Source organism: Anabrus simplex, chromosome 13 (assembly GCF_040414725.1).
Source record: "Anabrus simplex isolate iqAnaSimp1 chromosome 13, ASM4041472v1, whole genome shotgun sequence".
NCBI lineage: Eukaryota > Metazoa > Arthropoda > Insecta > Orthoptera > Tettigoniidae > Anabrus > Anabrus simplex.
This window is the reverse complement of record NC_090277.1, coordinates 41,910,303-41,916,901: the sequence shown is the minus strand read 5'-3', so window position 1 is coordinate 41,916,901 and position 6,599 is coordinate 41,910,303. Positions and strand designations below refer to the sequence as shown.

The following is a 6,599-nucleotide window of genomic DNA, read 5'->3' as shown; positions in this document are numbered from 1 at the left end:
CTCACCTGCTATGCAGAACAGGGGCCTTGCGGGGGATGGGAAGATTGGAGGGGATATGCAAGGAAGAGGGAAGGAAGCGGCCGTGGCCTTAAGTTAGGTGCCATCCCGGTATTTGCCTGGAGGAGAAGTGGGAAACCACGGAAACCACTTCCAGGATGGCTGAGGTGGGAATCGAACCCACTTCTACTCATTCAACCTCCCGAGGCTGAGTGGACCCCGTTCCAGCCCTCGTACCACTTTTCAAATTTCGTGGCAGAGCCGAGAATCGAACACGGACCTCCGGGGGTGGCAGCTAATCACACTAACCACTACACCACAGAGGCGGACCAAACGGAAAACTACGAAATAAAATTAAATACAATAGCAAAGCAGGGCCCGTGAAGGTTTGTTTACAAACAGATCGTCGGAAAACTGCACTCATTTATTTCTGTGAAATTGCTGCCAAAGAGGTTGTAAATATGAATGAAACCGAATTCACGGCTGCTGTGAACATCGATAACGATAAGAAGTAGACTGTCTTTTTTTTAAGTTGCTTTACTTCGCACCGACACAGATAGGTCTTATAGCGACAATGGGATAGGAAATGACCAGGAATGGGAAGGAAGCGGCCGTGGCCTTAATTAAGGTACAGCCCCAGCATTTGCCTGGTGTGAAAATGGGAAACCACGGAAAACCATCTTCAGGACGGCCGACAGTGGAGTTCGAACCCACTATCTCCCGAATACTGGATACTAGCCGCACTTAAGCGACTGCAGCTATCGAGCTCGGTGTAGACTGTCATGACATCTGTTGAAGAAATCAGGAAATTACGAAAACAAGTACGAACATATCAAATAATCGACAGCTCCACTGCAGCATAGATCAAAGTGTCGAATATTCGACAGTTGCCAGTTCTAGGGTTTAAAAAATCTGTGTATCAACACAACTGTATTTGTTTCCATCGTATATGAAGTCTTGCTGGCGCCCCTGTTTTCTGAGATAATACTTTGATCTACTCGACAGTGTGGTATCAGTGTATCAGGTACGAGGTAGCCATGGGCAGTGGTCAGTGATTTACGTCACTGATAACAAACTGCTGCTGGTCTGATCCTGCCATTAGCATAATTGGCTCAAGTCTTATCTTTTACTTCACAGCCTCTTTAAGTATTTCTTGAGATAAGGTTGACTGATTGGAGGCTCTGATAGTATATAAACTACAGTCTTCCTGCTTACAACACCTACACTCAAGGAATGGTTTAGAAAATAAAAACAAACATCTGTATCACTATTATTGGAAAGCTGTGACAAAAAACAAAGAAATATTCGCTCCAGATGTGGAGTTCAACTTGGTAGTAGTGTGAAGATACTACTCGTCACGGCGTCTCGTGAATTCGGTCCTAATAAGCAGGCCATACACTATCCAACCCGGTCCGACGAACCAGGCCGAACAAGGTTTGCCGCTCAAGGCCCCGACCTCGTACGTCAGATGTTTGTTCAACAAAAGTCTGGTGCGTCGCATTTCCACACACTGTCGTACCAGTATCGAACCAACCTTTGTAGAGTCACATACGCGTTATCACTTTGTCTGTTTTAATTTGTGAGTAATAAATTGTATTGATTGCTACTGGTTTGTGAATTGAAGTAATGGACGCGAAGAAACCTTTGGCTACCGCAATATTACTGTTGGATGAAGTTGGAGTATTTGTCCCAAAAAAAAAAAATCCCTCGAAAGTGCTGGGTTAAAAGTTGGCTACAAAAAAGGAATGAATACTCACACATGAACTTAATATTAGAACTAAGAGAAAACAACCCGTATGACTTCAAGAATTATTTACGAATGACAGAAGATGAATATAAGTACCTAATTGAACTAGTGACACCTCTGATCCAAAAAAAATATACAATATTAAGAGAAGCTATACCAGTGGATGATAGGCTTGCTGCCACCTTGCGTTTCTTGGCAACTGGAAGGAGTTTCGAAGACTTAAAATTTTCTGCAATAATATCGGCTCACTCACTTGGTAAAATCATCCCCGAAACTTGCAGAGCCATTTACCAAGTGTTGAAAGAGACATGCTTAAAGGTAAGTCGGTTGTTTATACCATGTACAGACAAAAACTTAAAGTTACAAAATGCTGTTTAAAACTGGTCAACTCGTTTTAATACTAATAAGCCCAAAAAAAGTTGTAATTACACAATAATAAACATTATATTTTTCTAATGTACAAGTATCTTTCAAAAAACATCGTAATTTTTAATGCACTACTGCTTAATTACTTTTTAGGAAATTTCACACTGAAAGTTAAAAATATTATCAATTTATCATTCTGATAATTGAAATAATAATAATAATAATAATAATAATAATAATAATAATAATAATAATAATAAAAACACTTTTTTTCCGCAAAATTCGATAATTTATTACATGCAATTGAGTGATACAGATTGACCTATATTTTTTAACACAGATTAACTCTTTAACATTAACAAAACTGAAAAACAGTAATTTATTTGTAACAGACTTCTGTAGAAACATTTGACAATGAATGTTCTTCTTGATAATTTATTGGGTTGAAGTAACGGCTGTCATTGCTGACTGTGCTACAACTACTACGACTGATGGTGTTGTAATCCAAGTGTAATTAGAACTAGCACTGTTCAATATAGTGGTAGTTTCATCCAGCTTCTCAAATAACCCCATATAACTTACATAACATCATGGATAAGTTTCTCTGCGTGGATTCTCTGAATTTCCGTCATCTTTCGTAGCTTAGCTGATACTGACTTTCCAACTATATCGTATTCATCTTCATTCTGTTGAAGGGCTGTAATTGCTGTATTTATCAAATTTTCTCTTTTACTTTCAATTTCAGTTTTTTTTATAACGAGGCTTTTTCACTACCATAGGTTCTTGTGTTAGATTACGTTTGATTGAAGAAGTTGGGTTAGTGCCTATGATCTGAAAAAAAAAAAACCAGATTAGGTAGCCTCGATTTTACTGGTGTACCAAAAAGTACTTGTTGGCCTAAAAAGTAGATACTTCATGCTACCAATAGAGTTGGGTGCGTTTTTATTTGTGTGTACGTGAATGTATTTGTGTCCTAACTAAAACATGGGGAAAGCTATTAAAATGCTACTTTAATTTCTCACCTATAAACTACTAGGCCTATAGAAAAAGTTACGTATGCGGAAAAATCTATTTCGAGATTTTTGTGAAAATATCTGTTTTAGGTCCGACGAGCAAAAATACTGTTTTCACAAAATGCCTGATTGTATGTATAATATTAATGTCTGTCTGTGTATGTGTACCAAGCTAGCGCACAAAACTACTGAACTGGTTTTCTCCAAATTCTCACAACACTCGTTTTTTCTATTGTGTCGTTTACTGATTGGCTGTCCGACTCGTTGACTGAATTGTCAGCGTACTGGCCTTCGGTTCAGAGGGTTCCGGGTTCGATTCCCAGACGAGTCGGGGATTTTAACCTTAATTTGTTAATTCCAATGGTTCGGGGGCTGGGTGCGTGTGGCGTATTCAGCATTAGAAATCATCCCAGGTAGGACCCTCATCTTCACAGACATGCAGGTCGCCTGATAGGCCGTCTACGAGAAAAAGACCCGCACCAGGCCTCTCCGGAGGCCATACGCCATTATTATTATACTGATTGGCTATCCATACTGTACTTGACCTCAGACAGTATACACATTAATTCACAGCACATATAACGACAGAATTTTTCTTAAACACCACACGTTTTTGGACTCATGGGACCTTAAAATACATTTTTCCAACATAAAGCAGAAGTCAATTCTTTTTTACGATTACAATGCTTTCTCCTGTCTTATTATGAAAAGGGGAGAAAGTAAAAGTAGAAAGCATGGTTTTAAGTTGACCAACTGTTGTAACGAGTTTTCACATATTTTATTTTGTAAATTAATATATCTAATATGTTACACATTATAACAATTTATACAATGTATGTTGATTCGAGAATAATTATCAGTCTGTCTCATTATTACTGATTTCAGTTTCCAACATCACCAAAAGAAAGGCTGGACATTGCTTTGGAATTTCATGAAATGTGAAACTTCCCAAACTGTGGAGGAGCTATTGATGGGAAACATGTTGCTATTGTTTGCCCCCATAACAGCGGATCATTATATTATAATTATAAGGGGTTCTACAGTATTGTTCTCTTGGGATTAGTAGACGCTGGATACAAATGTTTGATGGCCGATGTTGGTGTTAACGGAAGAATATCCGATGGTGGTGTCATTGAAATGACAGACTTTTTTTTTTTTTTTAAGATTGAAAAACTATGAGCTGAATTTACCAAACTCAAGCCAAGCCGTGGATGGGTTAAACTTTAAGTTTTTAGGAGATTCGGCTTTTAGCCTGAGGCCAGAAGTGCAAAAACCGTTTCCTCAGAAAGGGATTTCACACGACCAGCTAGTATACAATTACAGACTGTCGAGGGCTAGGCTTCTCGTTTCCGTATTTTCCATACAACCATTAACATGAGTCCTGAGAAAGTAGAAGATGTAGTGTTAGCTTGCATAGTGCTGCACAACTTCTTACGCCGTAACGGCAGTTATATTACCCGTACTTCAGTTGTAACTTTCTTTTGATGAATACTAATAAATAAAATCATGAATAAAAATATATAAATAAAATTACTCAAAAACTTAATAAAATTAATAAGCATAATTAACCGAAATGTCCGTAGTATGGGCGCCAGAGTTCACCATAATGGATCCCTCGAATTTAGATAAGAGCATGATAAACTTTATATCCCAGGGCGTGTACATAATGCTGCGTACTGGTACATCTGCTGCAGGCCTTACCTAACCTCCTGAAAACGACTAATTAGGTAGGAACTGCACCTAGGTTCATCAATAACACTGATTCTAAAATAGCTAACTATATTCTTAACAAATTCCGTGCACGAGCACTTCATCAACATACAACATTATACATATAATACACACATAAAATATTGCTGGAAGACTCCATATTTACAACAACAATAATAATGAAAATCGTGGGAAAACGAAAGCGAGAACTAAGCTACCATTTGTAGATGGTCCGATGAACAATGTACATGTATGAAGATAAATACCCTTCACTGTCTCTATATCAATTCGACTTACCGATTCTCATAATCGGCAGTTATCACATCACACAGATACTGTACCTTGTACTACTGTGTTCACATATTTTAACACTTGTTGTAAAGATATATACACACACGTCTGTCGATCCTCAACATAAATTTATGGAAAGTCTGAGATAGCTTTCACCAACATATAATGCTAGGCCGCCACAAGTGCTACAATACTTAATGCGTAAGCACTCTCCACAATCAGCCACTTTCCACGAACATAACAAGACTACGCTCCACGAACGTTTGAAGTCCAGTCCATTGCAGCCGTGTCACTCGAGTACCGTGTATCAGCACCACTTCCTTCCCGTACAGTGCGTCAGTTGTAGTTGTAGTTGTAGTTATCTACCTTCTCGTTCCTTTACAATCACCTCTACAATCACCCTTACAATGTTCCTTACAATGTCTAGGTTGCCGCCGTATGATCAACCTTTATAGACATCAACATCCCCCTCCTCTCAGATGATACGTCTGGATTGGTGCTTGCCCGCCAATCATGAGTGAACCCTAGTCAAGACCAAGCCCTGAACTACTTCTTCCTCCCAAGACAATAACAAACTCTCGGGTATATTCCATGAATCACCAAACTTTCCTAATACAACAACAAGCTCATCTCATCAGGCTGGGATATATACATGACTCATGAATTTCCCGACACAAGTACATCACAACAAACACTCGGGCAGCCATATGACTCATTCAATTTACCAGAGTTATTAAAGCAATGTTTTCCCACTCGTGCAAAACAAATTACTCATACCTACATATGTGGATATCTTCCAGCTTACCAATATAAATGGCAAAATATATAAATGAAATACTGATAATAATAAAGATAATAATAATAATAATAATAATAAATCGAATACTGACAATAATATCTCTAACTTCTACATATAATTCTGGGGTGTGATATATGTACTATCACACAGTGGATAGAGAAGACACAGAAAACGGGTGTATCATTGACGGTGAATGGAGAGGAGACGCTCCATCACAAAATACCTATGCAAATATACAAGGACTTTCTGCCAGAAAACTAACATAAGCAGGAAAAAAATCAAGACAGAGCAGTGGCACAGTGGGTAAAAGCCTCAACGACGGTCGGCAAACTGTGGCGGACATTCATCGGGCAGGTCGTCCTACTGCCGCGTTACTGGACAGTGATCAAAACCAGACGATTCGTGAACATTCGCTTCAGAACTGTTGCAGAGGTTCGACAGGCAGTAGACCGCTCCATTCGCACCATCAACAGAACAGGCTCTGCTAAAGATATACTACGACTTACGTAGGATTGGGGGGGGGGACACAAAATGTATAGACAACAATAAGTACCCAGTTTGAAGTATATAGAGAACGGGGGTGGGGGGGGCAGCAATATGTATGGCATCAAAACATTGCCTTTGAACAAATCAACAAAATGAGCGTAGCAGAAATGAAGATATTGGGATGGATGGA

General features: G+C 39.0%; 1 pseudogene; it reads left to right on the top strand.

Annotated features, from left to right (window-relative positions):
- Nucleotides 1-4,059: 4,059 nt before the first annotated feature.
- Nucleotides 4,060-4,608, top strand: LOC137502872 (putative nuclease HARBI1; annotated as a pseudogene).
- Nucleotides 4,609-6,599: the final 1,991 nt, after the last annotated feature.